This window comes from Ambystoma mexicanum, chromosome 4p (assembly GCF_040938575.1).
Source record: "Ambystoma mexicanum isolate Mex_15411 chromosome 4p, UKY_AmexF1_1, whole genome shotgun sequence".
NCBI lineage: Eukaryota > Metazoa > Chordata > Amphibia > Caudata > Ambystomatidae > Ambystoma > Ambystoma mexicanum.
Window position 1 is genome coordinate 1,065,124,653 of NC_090927.1, and position 17,121 is coordinate 1,065,141,773.

General features: G+C 51.4%; 1 protein-coding gene across 1 annotated transcript in view; it reads left to right on the forward strand.

The window, feature by feature from the left end:
- The window catches only part of LOC138453629 (amine sulfotransferase-like), a 438,834-nt gene that overhangs the window by 219,383 nt on the left and 202,330 nt on the right, over positions 1-17,121 (forward strand). The gene's annotated exons all lie outside the window — the stretch shown is intronic.

Genomic DNA, 17,121 nt, shown 5'->3' on the forward strand with positions numbered 1-17,121 from the left:
GTAGGAGGATGGGAGGGGAGTGCTTGTTGCTGAAGAGGGGAAATGGAAAGGTCCATTTGAAATTCTTAATGGTCCATAGGTCAACACTGGACAGGGCAGTTGGGACCTGAAGGAGGGAAATAACCAGAAGAAAATGGAAAGCGTTAGTTGGGACCAAGGGAACCCAAGGAAAGAGCTGGGCACGGTCTGGTCAGGAAAAGAAATTACCTGGGCAGTGTCTTCTCAGGAGGAAGTGAAGAGAGAAAAGAACGAGGACCGCCAATTAATCCGAGGCTGGAGACGTCTAGGTCCACGTCAGTGTGCTCGTGGATGGAGCCAGAAGTCGGTAGGTATTGGTAACGGGAATTGTCCCCGAGCGCGATGCTGCGTGGGAGGCTGACATGAGGAAAAAGGAGGAGCAAAGTTAATTGCTGTGCGCACCTACAGACAACTGGTGTGAGGTGCAAATCAGGAGAACTGATTCTGTTGAGAAGTGTCCTCACCATGTATTGGTGGGAAAAATGGCAAGATGAAAACAGGGGGGGATAGGCGGGGGGGGGGGTTTCAGAAAGACTTGCCTGAATTGATGAATGGCGACGCTCGTAGGACGTGGCCATGAGGTGTGGAGGAAAACCGCGAGGTGTCTTGCTCTTCTGGCGGCTGCCGTATGCAATGCGGGCTACGGCAATGGTGTACCGAAAGGGACTGGTTGTCTTGACAACCGTAGGAAGCGTGCCTCTAAAGCGTAGTGAAAACTCCCGGCAACTTGCGCTGCACCCAATCGGAAACTGCCTTCGAGATGGTTGGCAGGTGGGTGTGCGCTGGTGTTAACCAGTGGCGGTGCATGGTTGTGTGCCGTGCGAGCGCGGGTAGGTGGAGCGGCGGAGCCAGAGGTTTGGCTCACGTGAGGCCCAATAGAAACCCGCCAAAGAGGGTGATTGGCAGGTGGGTGTGCGTGGAGCCAACCAATGGTGGCAAGACGGGGGCGGGGAGTTACGGACCCGCACTTCGTTCGTGACTGAAAGGGCCGCTAGTGTTAACCAGTGGCGGTGCATGGTTGTGTGCCGTGCGAGCGCGGGTAGGTGGAGCAGCGGAGCCAAAGGTTTGGCTCACGTGAGGCCCAATAGAAACCCGCCAAAGAGGGTGATTTGCAGGTAGGTGTGCGTTGAGCCAACCAATGGTGGCAAGACGGGGTCGGGGAGTTACGGACCCGCACTTCGTTCGTGACTGAAAAGGCTGCCAGAGCCCTGAGGACGAGTGATAGCCCGTCGTTCTCGCGCGCACCTCATGCGGAAATGGACCTGGGATCTAATTCAAGTCGAATCGGCTGGGACAGCAGAAGAAAAAGTGTTGGTGTCACTTGTAATGTGTGCCTAAGGGAGATCACGTATGCCCCTGGAAGGTGAAGCACTGCTGAAGACCAGCTGCATGATAAAAAATGCAGTGGTGACTAACTCCCGGTGAGCACTAGGGGCACCGGGGAGACGGGGTCTGTGAGGTCCTGTCATGCCTGGGGTCTAAGGGGTGGTGGGCTCCTGCAGTGGGGGAGAAGTGGTGTGACTGATGCGTCAGATGGGAAAAGAATTTGGAAGCGGGACCCTGAGATAGTGTCAGGAAGGGTCCAGGGCTAAAAAAGGCCAGATAATGTATGTTGCCTGCGGGAGTGGAAAAAGAGGTCACTATAGGTTCGATGGTCTTCAAAAGGGGGTTTGTTCATTGAGACCATGTTCCAGTGAGTCAAGTCTGTAAATCCATCTTATTTCCAACTCTGCGAGTCTGATCGGTATATTCTGACCCGTGTGAATTCTGTCCAGGACCCACCACAAAATGTCCTCTGGAGTGTGATGGTTGGCCAGGTAGTGTGCGACCAATGGGGAAGTAAGATTTTTGCATCGAATTCGGGAGCGGTGTTCCGAAATGCGAGTACCGACTTTGCGCATGGTCTGTCCTACGTAACGAAGGCCACATGGGCATTCGATGCAGTAGATGACTTGATTGCTTTTGCAATTGGACTGGTTGTTCAAAGTCCATTGTTGGGTGCCAAACTTGAATGTAAGGATCTTCTTTGTAAATCTGCAAACTGAGCAAGAACCACAGGGGTAATGACCTGTGGTTTTGCGTAAATCCCAAAGACCGATGCGTGGTGAAGGTCTGGAGAAAGAGGAATGAACCAGATGTTCCCTAATATTTTTCACTCTCTTGAAGGCGAACTTAGGTATGGGTTCATCAATTAGTTGCAATCTCACTATTGGCCAGTATTTTTTGATAATATTTTTGAAGTTAAAAGTGTTCGGACCATGTGTGACCACACAGGTGAGTCTTTCCTTGTTGTCTGTGACTAGTTCTGACCTCAGTGTTAACAAAGAGTCTCTATTAGTGAATCTGGCTCTTTTGGAAGCGGTGTTCACCAATCTTGTAGGGTAACCGCGTGAGCGTAGTCTGGTACCAAGTGCGTCTGCATTGGCATAAAAATCCTCAAGGTGGGTGCAGTTCCGTCGGATCCTCAAAAATTGACCGTAGGGAAGGTTTTGTTTTATGTGTTGGGGGTGATCACTCTGATAGTGTAGAAGGGTATTGCGATCAGTGGGTTTTCTGAAGAGATTGCAAGCAAGTTTATTTGACAGGCATGAGATCTCAAGATCCAGGAAGTGTATCAAAGTTGTGCTGTGCTCCATTGTGAATTGAATGTTGTTATCACACAAGTTGAGCCATGTTAAGAAACTTTGGAGGGATGTACTATCTCCTGTCCAAATGAAGATGATGTCATCTATATATCGATGCCAATGGGAGATATTGGCCTCCCATTGGTTAAACTGGTTGTAGATATATTGGTCCTCAAATGAGGCCATGAATAAAATAACTAAACTAGGAGCAAAAGTGGCCCTCATAGCTGTGCCTTTGATTTGAAGAAAGAACTGATTATCAAAAGTGAAAAAGTTTTTGTTGAGGGCAAAAGTCAACAGTTCAATGATGAATTCAGGAGGGACTCGGTAGGATCCTGGTTGGGCATATTCACAAATGAGATGTTCATATGCACAATCTATGGCTCTGTCTTGTGGTATGGAGGTATAAAGTGCCTTGATGTTTTTACCAAGATCTGTTGGGAACTGTTAAATGGCAAATTTTCAAAGACCTGGATAGTATGCATGGTGTCCCTGAGATATGATCTAGTTTTGCTGCTTAAGGGTTTCAAAAAATAATCGATAAATTGTCCTAATGGTTCCAAAATGGAGCCGCACCCTGAAACTATGGGTCTCCCTAGAGGATTGTGTATGTTTTTGTGAATTTTAGGGAGGGCGTACAGGCAAGGTGTGCGGTTCGAAGATGTGGTCAGGAAATTGGATTCTTTATCTGTAATCCAATCTCTGTCCTGAGCGTAGGAGACCATTTCAGAACTTGCTGTTTTCATATCGGTAGAGGGGTCCTTCTTGAGTGTTTGATAACTGGTTTTGTCATTCAGTAAAGTCATGATCATGTCGGTATATTGGTCATTTGTCATGAGGACAATGCCACCCCCCTTGTCCGCTGGTTTGATTATCATGTCCCTATTGTTAGATAGGTCTTTCAGAGCTCGTCTCTCACCTGAGGTTAGGTTATGCTGGGTCGTGTATTTGGTTCTTTTTAGTTTTCTGATGTCTTTCAGCACACATTTCTCAAACGTGCGTAGATCATCGGGTATTTGGCTATCTGTGGGTGTAAAGGATGATTTGGAATGTAAACCCGTGTCGGGATCAATCTCTTGTTCAGTATGGTCTTGGAAAAAGACCCAGAGTCTTATGTTCCGAAAAAATCGATGTATCTCATTTTCGGTTCTGTACCAATCTGTGTCACCAGTGGGGACGAAAGAAAGGCCCTTTGCTAAAAGAGAAATTTGACATGGAGTCAAATGAAATTTGCCCAAATTGTAAATGAGTAGCTGGTTGTTGTCAGAGGTTTGGTCTATTGTCTCTGTCTCCTGGGGCGTCTGCGTTGCCCCTGATAGGGTGCGTTCCAGGGCGGGGGGCCCCATCCTCCGCCTTGTCCTCCTCTGGAGTTGCTGATTGTGGAGGCGCAAGTGCAGGCATGGAGAGATGTGCTCAGAACATCAAGGCAGCCATCCAATCAGCAAGTAAGGACATTTGTGCAGAACTAGCCGCGGTGCAGAATATGATAAGTGAACTCATACAGACAATCATGGACACACGGCGTAGCGAGCAGGCCAGTACCTCCTCCGCAGCAAGTTCTGCCCCAGCCAGCCCAGTCCGCAGGTCATCCAGGAACCTGAGGAGCACAGGCAGGGGGGCCCCAGGTGCCGTGAGAGGGGGCTGCCAATAGTGGCCATCCAGTGCACCAATGGAACATTACCCAGCCCTTCACCACGGGCACCGCCACACCTTTGCAGGGAGTTCAGGGGGGAGGGGGAGGGGGGATTGGGTGTGTTGGGGAGTTCAGGGGGGAGGGGGATGGGGGATTGGGTGTGTTGGAGAGTTCAGTGGGGAGGGGGAGGAGGGATTGGGTGTGTTGGGGAGTTCAGGGGGGAGGGGGAGGGGGGATTGGGTGTTTCAGACCTATGCACATTGATAATACACTCTTTTGATTTGCACAAATCAAATGTGTGGACATTGCTCATTGCGTATATGTGCTTTATTGGTGTACAGTCCACAGTGTGCATGTCCCAGACACACACAGTGCCCCAAGTGCCGTCTCCATGTTACACACACCAGCCGTGTGTGCTAGAAGCATTGGTCAATGATATTGTGACGCATTTCACGGCCCTCCTGTGCATCGCTGCCTCCTTGAGGTGCTTCCCCACCCTCATCATCCTCATCGTCAGGTGGTTGCAGTTCTGCGTCAGGGTGCAGTGGAACATTCCGTCTGACACACATATTGTGTAGCATTACACATGCCATGACAATCTTTGCAACCTTCTCATGGCAGTACAGGAGTGCCCCGCCAGACCTGCTGAGGCAGCGAAACCGTGCCTTCAGTAGGCCAAATGCCTGCTCAATCACCACACAGGTACGTGCATGGGCACGGTTGAAGTCTGCCTCATGCTGGTTCTGTGGGTTCCGGACTGGTGTAAGGAGCAACCTCTTCAGGGGATAGCCAGCATCACCTGTATGTAGGAAACAATGTATGTGTCAGTCATTACATCTAATTCTGAACATGACTTGCCAACATGCACATTGAACTGTTACTTTGGACCACTTTCAGTTGCGCTTGTAGCACTTGCATTGCTATCAGGTCCTCCAGCCCCAACATTGCTAGTCCTATTGGTATCATTGTGGAGTGTGACTGGGTCTGGGAAGGGGTTGGGTGTGCTCTTTTTGTACTTCCTGAGTCTGTATTGCCTCCACCTGTGCTGATTCTGTGCACCTGTGGCAGCTGGATTCACTGCACAAGGCCCTTTACTGTTGGTTCGCGATGGCGTAATTACCGGCATGGCGGTAAGGTACTTAACGGGCTGGGTGATGGCGTTAGGTGCATGTCCGCTTGGGTCGGCATTTGCGTACCTTTCCGCCATGCCGGTAATTATGGTGTGGGGGGTCGCGTACGCGCATCCTTGGTGCAGTTAGCGGCAGCATTAACTACGATGCCGCTAATGGCATCGTAGTTAACGGTCACGGGTCTTAATCGGACCTAGCGGAAAACGATGGCGGTAATCCTTTACCGCCATCGTTTTTCGCTTTGCGCCTGGGTTGTAATGAGGCCCAAGGACTCGGTTGCCCCTTCCCCCGACGGGGGTGCCTGAGCCAGACCCGACGGAGGAACCGGAGCCAGGACCTTCGGGGAGCCCACCACTTAAGAGGAAGAGGACGCATCCTATGCCTCCTCTCCCGCCTCTGCGGCCTTCTCTGCCTTCCCCCCGGCCACTTCCCACGGGGATGATACAGGCATGGACACGACTACGACGGGTACGGATGACGACGGAGGCGACGACGGGACGTGTCCCCCGTCGCCCCCTGCCCGGGCGTCCCCGCCCGACGAGATTGGATCCTTCCATGCAATGATCTCCAGGGCATCCGAGCTCTTCCAGCTCTGCCCCGAGGAGAAGAAGAAGGAGGGGTTCCTTTACCAGCGGCACGAGGCTAAAAGGAAGACGGTCCTCGCCGTACCGCTTCTTGATGACATCTGGGATGAGGGGCTCGCCATCCTCAAGAAACCTGCCACGGCTCCTGCAAAGAGGGACCGGTACGAGAAGAAGTACCGGGTCCCCGACGCTGCCCCCTTGTGCCTTAGGGCGCAACCTACCCCGGACTCGGTCGTTTCAGCGGCGGCCAAGAAGAAAGCGGGGGTGGCATCGGCCTCGACTTCAACCTCCCCTCCAGATGGTGAGGGTAGGAAGCTGGATGCGATGGGACGACGGGTCATCTTATCTGCAGCGACGACCATCAAGGCGGCCAACGCTACGTCAGGGAGTTGTGGTTCAAGATCGCCCCTCTGTTGGACTTCCTTCCGGATGCCAAGAGGGCTGAGGCCCTGGAAATCTTGCAGGAAGGTGAGATTGCCTCGGACCACGCCATTACGGTGGCTACGGACATCGCCGACACCGGTTTCCGTCAGTTGGGCAACGGCGTTTGCCTGAGACGACGAGGATGGCTCAAGGCGAAGGATTTCCGCCAGGACGTTCAGACCAAGGTTTTGGACATGCCCTTCGATGGGAACAACCTTTTTGGCAAGGCGGTTGATGAATCCCTTCAGGTGATCAAGACGGACACGATGACGGCCCATGCACTGGGTGTGCTCCAACAGCGACGGCCGTCCTTTCGGAGCTCCGGAGGCAGACAGGGTGCCTCCAAGGGAGCCGGCAGCTGCTCCTCTACTTACCGTCAAGCGGCAAGGTCTTCGTCGCAGGAGGCCTACAGGGGACGCGGCAAGTCAGGTGGATCCCGCCGTTGTCGCCAAGGTGGTCAAGGAGGCAAAGCGGCCTCCAAGCAAGATTGAACCGTCCGTCGGGTCGGGCCCCCGCTGAAGCACCCCGGTGGGAGGCCGGCTGACGAAGTTCATCGGCGTGTGGGAGTCCATCTCCACTGACCGTTGGGTGCTGGACGCCCTGGCCCACGCCCTCGAGTTCCAGAAGAGGTGCCCCCGCATTCCTCCCATGGCCAGGTAGGAAAATCACGTCCCTCAACTGCTGTTGGAAGTACAGGCGATGCTCAGGAAAGGTGCCATCGAGCTCGTCCCGAAGAGGCTTCGGGGCTCCGGAGTCTACTCAAGATACTTCCTCGTGAAGAAGAAGACAGGAAGATGGCGTCCCATCCTGGACCTGCGACGACTAAACAAATACATCAAGGCACAGAAGTTCCGGATGGTCACCCTCCAGCACGTGCTGGGACAGCTGGAGGAGGGCGATCTCCTGTCGTCGTTGGGCTTGGAGGATGCTTACTTCCACATCCCTATTCTAAAGAGGCACCGAAAGTTCCTCAGGTTCGTGGTCAAAGGGCGGCACTACCAGTTCAAGGCCCTCCCGTTCGGATTAAAATCGGCGCCCAGGGTGTTCACCAAGTGCCTAGCACCGGTGGCGGCGCGGCTGCGCCTGCAGGGGCTCATACGGGCAAGGACAAAGGAGCTCGCCGTGGAGCACACTGCGAAGTCTGTCCAGCTGCTCACGGACCTGGGGTTCTCCATCAACTTTCCGAAATCCCATCTGGTCCCGTCGCAAGTCGCCCTGTTTCTGGGAGCACAGCTCGACACATTGGCGCGGCTGGCCTCTCCGTCGGAGGAAAGGATAAGGACCATCCTAGGAAAGGTACAACGTCTACTGGCCACGGACGTGGCCAGAGTGAGGTCTATCAAGTCCCTCCTCGGAATGATGTCCTCCTGCATTTATCTGGTGCCCCACTGCAGACTTCGGATGCTGCCCTTGCAAGAATTCCTCGACGCCCACTGGATCCAGACGACAGGCAGCTTCGAGGACAGGATCCCGCTCGACAAAGCGTTCCGTCAGGCGATACGATGGTGGGGTGTCCGCGCTCATCTGGCAGCGGGAACAGGTTTCCTAGCCCCGGCCCACCAGGTGACGGTGACGACGGATGCCTCCCTGGAAGGTTGGGGAGCGCACACCGGGGGTCACCACGCGAGAGGCCTTTGGTGCTCGGAGGAGAAGACTCTCCACATCAACATCTTGGAGCTCCGCGCAGTGTTCTGGACCCTCAGGTCCTTCCTTCCGTCCCTCAAGGGCAAGGTGGTGAGGATCTTCACCGACAACACCACCACGATGTTTTACATTCGGAAGCAAGGCGGAACCAGATCCCCTGCCCTGTCCAAGGAAGCCCAGGATTTGTGGCATTGGGCGGTCGCCCAAGGGATGTTTCTGGTACCCTTTCATCTGGCAGGGATAAAAAACACCATCGCCGACTCACTCAGCAGGGAGCTGCGCTCGTGCCACGAATGGGAACTGCGCCAGGATCAAGTGGACCGACTCTTCCGGCGATGGGGCGAATGAGACCACAAGGACGATGAGTCCTTGTGGTCTCATCGTCTGGTGAAGGAATTTATGAAAGGGCTGTTCCGATCAAGGCCCCTGCCCTGGTGTGGGAGCTCAACGTGGTGCTAACTAGGCTCATGGGGGCCCCATTCGAGCCTAATGCATTCAGTGCCGTTGAAGTTTCTGTCGTGGAACACAGCATTCCTCGTGGCCATCACCTCTGCACGACGAGTGGGAGAGATCCAGGCCCTGTCTTGCAAGCCTCCATACTTGACTTTTCACGACATGAGGGTGGTGCTGAGGACGCACCCCTCTTTCATGCCCAAGTTGCCGTCGGACTTCCACCTCAATGAGCCCTTGGTGTTGCCAGTTTTCTTCCTGTCGCCTTCGTCGCCAGCTGAGAGGACTCTGCACTCGCTGGATGTAGCTAGAGCGATGAAGTTCTATGTGGACCGCACGAAGAGTTTTCGGAAGACATCACAGCTGTTTGTGAACTTTGGACCTGTGAATCAAGGGAAGGCTCTCTCGACGACTTCCATTTCCAGATGCCTCTCCGCCTGCACCATGCACTGTCACCGGTTGGCAAACCGACCGTTGCCAGGCCGTCCGAGGGCCCATTCGACCAGAGCGATACTTACCTGTAACTGTTGTTCTCCAGCATGGGTCTGGCATGGATTCACATGCGAACCCTCCCACCTACCCCTCTGCGGCTCTTCACTTGGTCATACTGCCACTTCACGTGCTACCAAATCTGGGGATGTCTGCCAGGGGCGGGGCTTAGGGAGAGGGCAGTCATTGGCTGGGGGCAGTATGACCCAGAGACCAGTGATTGGTTACTACTGAGAAAGACAGATCAGAAACAAAACTGATACTGATTTTTTCTATACCGAGGATTCCCGGCCTGACGACAGGGAATATTCATGAGCATGTGAATCCATGCCAGACCCATGCTGGAGAACAATAGTTACAGGTAAGTAACTTGTTCCTTATATGGGAATTGGCATATGTAATGAGTTATCATGGGATGTGCCAATGGCTGGCATTATTTCTGACCCTACTCAGGCACAGTCTTTAATTCAGACCCAAAGAACCAGACAGAGCTCATCCGCATTGAGAAAGCTCCTCCTCCGAGGTGTGGTACCATGAACTGCAGTGTAGGCCGCAGAATTCCCTGCCAATCTGCCGTAGCACCGAACCAGAAGATCTGAGAACGGAGGTCATCAAGGTAGCTGGAGACAAGCAGTGGTGAGACGCAGAGCCACCGCCAAGAGCTGAGAGAAGGGAGCACAGTTCCAACAGAAACAAGGGAAACTGACTGACCAAGGCTGCATCACCTGGCCCCACAACCCTTACCGGAGTTGCACCGCCTGCAAGAAAGAGGTACACGGAGACTCAGGGAGGTGGGTGGAGTGAGAACCAAATGACCCCAAGTAGGGATAACTATTTCAACTCTAGTTGCAGCAAAGAGAACAACCAGGTGTGGGTACATAACCAGAGACCCCAGGTTGAGGATATAAACCACAGTGGAGAGTGGATTATAGTGGAGAGGAGTACCTGGAACAAGACTTTCAAGATCTAGCAATCCCATGGGAATCAGACGCCCGGGACTCTTACAAAGCAGCTGGCAAAGTCCAAAGAGGGAAGAAAAGATGTACTGAAAGCTCACTCACTGGTCAGAAACTAAACGCCATTCACCCCAAACTTTATATAGGTTAGATCGGATTTGTGAATCAGTGTTTGAGTATGCTGCACCAACCCACAATGATTTAATGGTGTACTCTTTCTGGAAGGAATCTAAATACTGGTCTGCTATTATCTACGGTCTACAAATGAAGGGGGGGAGAAACCGCAAGACACCACCTTCCCCCACTTCAGTGCACTTAGTTATTATTAACAGTAAAACATGAACTCCATGATACCATAGAAATATGGTTTATTTATTAAGAATCATTAATAGTGACAAGAAATATATACAGAAACCGGATTGCTTGTGCACAATTATTTTAGCCAGCATCAACCAACTGGTGCAAATGCATGTTTTGCCAACTAACTTGGCTTTTTCTATGCTATTTTCGAAGGGATTGTGTCCTCCGACGTATTCCTTATCTTAGATATTTCTTTCCAGCTTTGCTGGCTTCAGAACATTTTTTCTCTAGAGGGCGCTGCGCGTCGACGTCCGCCGAGTCGATGTCCCTCGACAGCCGCCGTATCGACGTCGACATCATCCTGCCTATAAAGGCCGCGCGCAGCGTCCGTTGCTCAGTTCCGTTTTTCCGCGCTTACTCAGTGCCTCGGGATATCGTTGCTCAGTTTTCGTAGAGAATTAATCCAATTTCCTCGAGATATTCGATCCATACTCAATGGCTTCCTCGTCAGAACCGACGACCCCTCGGTCCGGCTTTAAAAAATGCCGAGACTGTGGGAAAAAGATGTCGCTGACTGACCCTCACAGAGTTTGTCTGTGGTGTTTGGGAGCTGAACACCATTGTTCGGAGTGCGAGGACTGTATGTCCATGACAGCTAAGGCCCTGAAGGAGCATAGGGGGAAGCTGGAAAAAGGTAAGACTTCAAAAGCTTCTTCTTCCTCGACGAAGTCGAGACATTCGTCTCCTCGTCACCATTCGCGCTCCAGGTCTCGAAGCGGGTCCCATCACTCCTCGAGATCGAAGCACTCGAAGAGGAGATGTCGAAGATCCCCTTCTTCGCCCTCCTCTTCCTCTGTTTCACCTAAGAGAATCCCTTGCCCCACGAAACATAGTTCCCGGGCTGAATGGGAGGAATTCTGCAAAAATATGATGAGCGTCTTCGAGAAAGCGGCCTCGACCCCCTCGAAGACTGCCAAGAGCGATGCTCTGGTCGAAAGACCCGAAGGTCTAAAACGCCGCGAGTCACAGTACCCGGCGAAGGAAGCTTCTCAAGCGCGTCACGAACCCTCGAGTAAAGCTATGACCTCGAATCCTTCTTCGAAGGTTCCGTCGACGCCGTCGGCGAAGGTTCCGTCGACGCCGAGGTCGGTGTCTTCGTCGCCGTTGTCGAAGGGACCTTCGACACACGGGTCTGTCGACTCGACGCCATCTTCGACACCGGCATCGACGCCAAGGAAAGTCACGGTTGTGGCGCACCCAGTGGCTATCCCCAGGTCTTCGATGACGATGGCGTCGAGATTGTCGACATCCTCAAGCAGAATCCCAATTCTATCGAGGACCTCGAGGCCTCCGCCTTTATTTTCGACGCCACGTTCGAAGCCTTTGACGTCGGCGTTGACGACATCGACGTTTTCGAGGCCGATTACAACAAGTTTGGCACCCTCTGCCTTGGAGATGGGTTTCACACCCTTTGTGAGTTCAGACCAATTGAGAACTATGTCCTCAATTATGGAAGAGGGAGAACTATCTGACCAAGAAGAGACATTTGAGTTGCAGGGATCTGCAACCCCAGTTCAAGAGGAGTTATCTTCAGAGGAATGCAGATTAAAGGAACTCCATGATTCCTTACATGAGGCAAGTGGTTTAGACACTTCCCCTGAGGTGGAGTTCGCTAGGCCAGACCCGGGGGAGCATGCTGAAACCCCTTATAGAGCCTTAATGGCCAGGATCACAGAATTTATGGGGTGGTCAACACCTTCACAGGCTTTCCAACAAGATGACCTCACGGATATTCTTGATAAAGGTCCACAGGAGGATCCTGTAGTGCCTTTTCATAAAGCTCTTCAAAGGAAAATCATGACGAACTGGGAAACCCCAGATGTCGTCCCGGCAGTAAATAAAAAACTGTCTACTAAATACAGGGTATCTTCTGCAGACCCGGAGTTTTTGTCCAAACACCCATCGCCAGAAAGTCTGGTGGTACAGGCAGCATCTTCTACTGACATCAAGACTGCTTACCCTACCGTCCCACAGGACAGGGACGATAACAAATATGATGCTATGGCTAAGAAAGTTTTTTCGGCATGTAGCATGGCGTTAAAATCTATTAATGCTTCTTGCACCCTTGTTAGATTCAGCCATACACTTTGGGAGTGTGCTTCTACAGCGGCTGACTGCTTCCCGGAGGGAGAAGAAAGGAAGGCGTTCCTAAATATCATACAGGACGGTAAAGACGCTACGTGCGAATCCCTCCAGATGGGCATTGATTCGGCTGACAGTATCAGCAGAGCAATGGCGGCAAGTACAACAACCAGGAGATTTGCTTGGTTGAGAAAGTCTGGTTTTGCCCCAGATGTGCAAGACAGGCTCTTGAACATGCCATTCGATGGCTCTTCTTTGTTTGGGAAAAAGGCGGATGACAGTTTAGAAAAACTGCAAACATCAAAAGCAGCAGCAAAATCCCTAGGCGCTGCAATCCGTCAGACACCTTTTCGTTCCACAGGATCTTCTGCGAGAGGCAAGTCCTTTCGCTTCTACTCCGCATTCGGAAGAGGTAGAGGACGACCGGCTCAAAGGGGACAAAGAAGAACTACCCGAGGTGGACGGGGTAGATATTCAAAAGCCGCAGCAACAGCAGGTGCCTCTTTACCATCAGCATCTGCATCAGCCGCCCCAAAACCACTCTGAGGACTTCCCTCACAAGACACCTGTAGGAGGCAGGTTAACTCAACATCTGGCGGAATGGCAGGCTATCACGTCAGATGCTTGGGCATTGGAGACAGTTGCACAAGGTTACTGCCTGCCTCTCCTACGCATACCTCAGAGTCATCCACCGGGGATCAGCTCTCAAAAAGCTCCAGATCCGCTCCTCTTGCAGGAAATATTAGACCTGCTAGAGAAAGGTGCCATAGAACCGGTACCTGTAGCGGAGAGGAACAAGGGCTGGTACTCCCCTTACTTTCTCATTCCAAAGAAAGACGGAGGACTGAGACCCATCTTGGACTTGCGAGAATTGAACAAATTCCTCAGGAAAGACAAATTCAAGATGGTAACTCTTTCTCAGATCCTTCAGGCCCTTCAGTTTCAGGACTGGTTGGTATCTCTGGACCTTCAGGACGCTTATTTCCATGTGCCTATCCATCTCAAACACAGGAAATACCTGAGGTTCGCAATTGGCAACTCTCATTATCAATTTCGAGTGCTGCCATTTGGGCTGACCTCCGCCTCGAGGGTCTTCACCAAGTTAATGTCGGTAGTGGCTGCAAGTCTAAGGAGGGAAGGGATTCACGTCTACCCCTACCTGGACGATTGGTTGATCAGGGCTGTATCTTCGGAACAAGCTCAGATCCAGCTAAATCACGTTTGCCACTCCCTTCAGAGACTGGGCTTCTCCCTCAATTTAAAGAAGTCTCAAATTATACCATCGCAGAGACTCCAGTTCATCGGAGCAATCCTGGACACTTCCCAGGAAAAGCCTTGCCACCAGAGGTGAGGGCTCAAGATATTCTACAGATGGTTACCAAGTTCCAAAATGCCCAACGTCTCCCAGCCTTCGACTTTTTGAGGTTGCTAGGCCTCATGGCTTCCTGCATTTTCCTAGTGCCAGAGGCTCGCCTGAGAATGAGATCCCTCCAGTGGGCACTGAGAACTCAGTGGTCACAATTCTCAGGGAGAATGACAGATCTTCTTCAGGTTCCCGACAGGGTGGCTCGAGACCTTCAGTGGTGGGCCTGTCAGGAGAACAGTTTTGGCAACCCTGGCCGGAGATAACAGTAGTCACGGATGCCTCACTCATGGGGTGGGGAGCCCACGCCAACGACTTGACCATCAGCGGTCGTTGGTCTCCATCGGAGTCCAGACTACATATCAACCTGTTAGATCTGAGGGCCATCAGACTTGCGCTGAAGGCGTTCCTGCCACCTGTACAAGGAAAGAATGTCCTGATAATGACGGACAACACAGTGGCCATGCATTACCTCAACAAAAGAGGAGGCTTAGGATCACTACCTCTGTGCAGAGAGGCGATGCAGCTCTGGTTTTGGGCAATCCAAGAAGGAATCGCTCTATCGGCAGTTCACCTAGCCGGAGAGAAGAACTTGACAGCAGACGCTCTGAGCAGGCAGTGCACAGTCTCCCACGAGTGGGAACTAGCTCAGGAAGTCCTTCACGAGATCTTCGCCCTTTGGGGAACCCCTCAGATGGATCTGTTCGCCACCAGTGTCAACAGGAAGTGCAATCTGTTCTGTTCAAGGGAATTTCCCCCGAGAGGAGCTCTGTGAGATGCGTTCATAGTGGACTGGGAGTTTCCGCTTCTGTACGCGTTTCCACCGGTCCCTGTCATTCCTCAAATGATCAGGAGGTTGAGAAGATTCCGGAAAACCATGATCCTAATTGCCCTGTATTGGGCCAGGAGAACGTGGTACCCGGACCTTCTAGACTTGTCCATCTGCCCTTCAATTCGACTTCCACTCAGAGAGAATCTGCTCTCACAGAAGGGAGGTCAGGTTCTCTCAGACATCAAAACCCTCAACCTTCACGCTTGGCTTCTGAAAGGCTGAGGTACAAGGATTGGGACCTCCCTGATGATGTTATGGAAGTGTTGCTTTTGGCAAGGAGGCCAGCAACAAAATCTTTATACCGCTGCCGTTGGAACAGATTTTGCAGCTGGTGTAGAGAAAAGAATATCGACCCCTTTTCATGTGGTACACCAATGGTTTTATCCTTCCTACTCTATTTAGCAAATTCAGGCCTTCAAGTTGGCACCATCAAGGGCTATCTTGCAGCGCTATCCATCTTTAAGCGCACTGCGGAAGAACCATCCTATTTCAAGTTACCCTTGGTAATACAGTTTCTAAAGGGGTTAACTAACGTTTATCCCCCAAGACCATTCTAGGTTCCCCTATGGGATTTAAACTTAGTCCTAACTTTCCTGATGGGCACACCTTTCGAACCACTCCACTCTTGTTCGTTAAGATTTCTTACCCTTACGACTGTTTTATTAATAGCACTTACATCTGCTAGAAGGGTGAGCGAGTTACAAGCTCTTTCTTGTAAACCCCCTCATACAATCTTTCACAAAGACAAAGTTGTTCTGCAAGTGAAGCCTAATTTCCTCCCAAAGGTGGTTTCTGAATTTCATATCACTCAGAAGATTACCCTTCCATCTTTCTATCCTCCTCCTCATCCGGGGAAAGAGGAAGAGAGGTTACACAGGCTGGACCCAAGAAGGGCTTTAAGTTTTTACATCAGTAGACTGGCTAGGATAAGACAAGCAGACCAGCTATTTGTAGGCTACGCAGGTCACAAGCTGGGGTTACCGATAACTAAGCAGACCATTTCCAGATGGATCATTCTAGCCATTTTGGAATGCTATAAACTGGCAGGAAAAGAGCCCCCTCAAAACCTTAGGGCTCATTCGACCAGAGGTATCGCAGCTTCATCGGCCCTCAAAAGAGGAGTGCCGGTTAGAGACATATGTGCGGCTGCCACATGGTCGTCCGTCCATACCTTTACACGGTTTTACAACTTGGATTCCTCCTCCAGTCAAGAGACTAGGTTTGGAAGGGCAGTATTGCACTCTATTCATCAATAAAAGGAAGCATGAAGTCAGTACTCCCACCTCCAATAACAGAATACTGCTATGGGAGCCCATCTAAGATAAGGAATACGTCGGAGGACACAATCCCTTCGAAGAACAAGTTACTTCTTACCTTGTAACGTTCTTTCGATGGGATGTTCCTCCGACGTATTCCTTATCGGCCCTCCCATCCATCCCTGCAGTACTACTTCCCTTGTTGTTGCAGTTTACGCTCCTTCAGGGTGATTAGTCTAGTCCAGAAAGAATTATTGTGGGCTACGAAATGGAACTGAGCAACGGACGTTGCACGCGGCCTTTATAGGCAGGATGACGTCGACGTCGATACGGCGGCTGTCGAGGGACATCGACTCAGCGGACGTCGACGCGCAGCGCCCTCTAGAGAAAAATGTTCCGAGGCCAGCAAAGCTGGAAAGAGATATCTAAGATAAGGAATACGTCGGAGGAACATCCCATCGATAGAACGTTACAAGGTAAGAAGTAACTTGTTTTTCTATGCTAAACATCAACCTACTTTCCTGTAGCAAATATACAAGGATTACAAACTTCAGAACTTTTTTAAAAATAAGTTATTGATCCACCGCTTTTGGTCCCAGTCGCAAGCCAAGCAAGAACCCTGCCTAAGCCCCCAGACCACCTTGCAGGTTGTGCAGTTCTTTGCCATTTTTTGTTGATTTTACCACACTGCTCGCACCCTCCTTTGCTCCCCGACCCACTTCCTGGTGTCCACTCCCCGCTCACGCATCCCCACGGGCCCCGTTTGGCCAATACTCTCATATTACACTGCCCCTGCCTGTTGCAACCCCTCCGGCCAATGGCACAGAAGCAAAGGGCAGCACCTGCAATGCAGCTGCAGATTGTGTTGGCCTGTGGAGCCTGCAGCAGTCAGCCAGAAGCGACTGACAAGGTGGAGGAGGTCTGGACAGGGGGACCAGCAATTACTGCTCCCCATTAGGCTGTCCGCCCCATCTTATCCTATTATCATATTGGGCATCTTGTGCTACTCTACTATATCTCGCATCTAGGCATATTGTGCTACTCTGCCATAATCTGTGTGAACCAATTGTCCTTCATCTACTGTTATGCCCCAATAAGAATGCCAATTTGTTCAGTGAAGGCCATAGTTTGATAGATGACAATTTTCTGCAGAACGTTGGCAATGAATAGTGTAATAATCAGTGACGGGAAGTTAGCAGAGACTGAAGGGCCGTTATTAGGCATCTTGAGAAGAAGCAGAATGCAGGTCATTTTTAAATTTGTATTTTGTATTTTTT